Source organism: Dipodomys spectabilis, unplaced genomic scaffold (genome assembly GCF_019054845.1).
Source record: "Dipodomys spectabilis isolate Male_0828 unplaced genomic scaffold, ASM1905484v1 ptg000010l, whole genome shotgun sequence".
Classification (NCBI taxonomy): domain Eukaryota; kingdom Metazoa; phylum Chordata; class Mammalia; order Rodentia; family Heteromyidae; genus Dipodomys; species Dipodomys spectabilis.
In genome coordinates, this window is record NW_024870687.1 from 3,480,942 (window position 1) to 3,481,775 (window position 834).

An 834-nucleotide genomic window follows, 5' to 3' on the forward strand; every position below is an offset into this window, starting at 1 on the left:
ATTTAGCAGGTCACAGGATCCTAACCTGACCTGCCAGGCTCAGCTCCTCCCTGGGAAAAGTCACCCAGCTTGGGCAGCCAGCCCCAGGAGTGGGCTTTCTTCACTGGGTAAACAAAGCTAGAGGCTGCCACTCCCTACAGTAGCCTTGACAATCAATTGAAATTCAGTAAACATAAACCCTGAGAATGGCTCCAGGCTGGGCTCTGTGAGTTTCTCAGAAGATAACTCCTCAGGGAAAAGCTGCTGTTTGCTGAAAGACCTCAACTTTACCCAGAACCTAGCCTCATCACAGCATCTCCAAACTAGAGGAAACAGCCATCTCCCTCTTTTGTGAAACCCAAAGTAGATCTCTGTCCAATTGAACTAGCCTGGGAGGAGGATCACAAAATCCTTGGTAAAGCAGAGCATTTTTCTGCATGCTCAAACAAATTGACTAAAGAAACCAACCACGCCGCAGGAAAATCAAACACTAAAAGCAGACCAGGTAATCCAACAAGAGACTGGATATGGACACAAGGGAGATACAAGATAGTCCCATCCCCCCAAAAAATCAAAGATCTCTTTTTTTGTACCTTTTATAATTTTTTTTCTAAACCTTTTTTATTAATTTTTAACTAAAATTTTTTGTTATCTATTAACTTTTTTTCTTACTCATAATTTTTATTTTGGGGTTATATGTGCGTGTATTTTTTTTCTTTTTTTAAAAATTATTTTATTTTGTTCTTCTTTTATTGTGAACATACTGTACAGAGGGGTGACAATTACATGGGCAAGATAATGAGTACATTTCTATCAAGCATTGTAGCCTCCTCCTTTGTTTACCCTTCACATCCT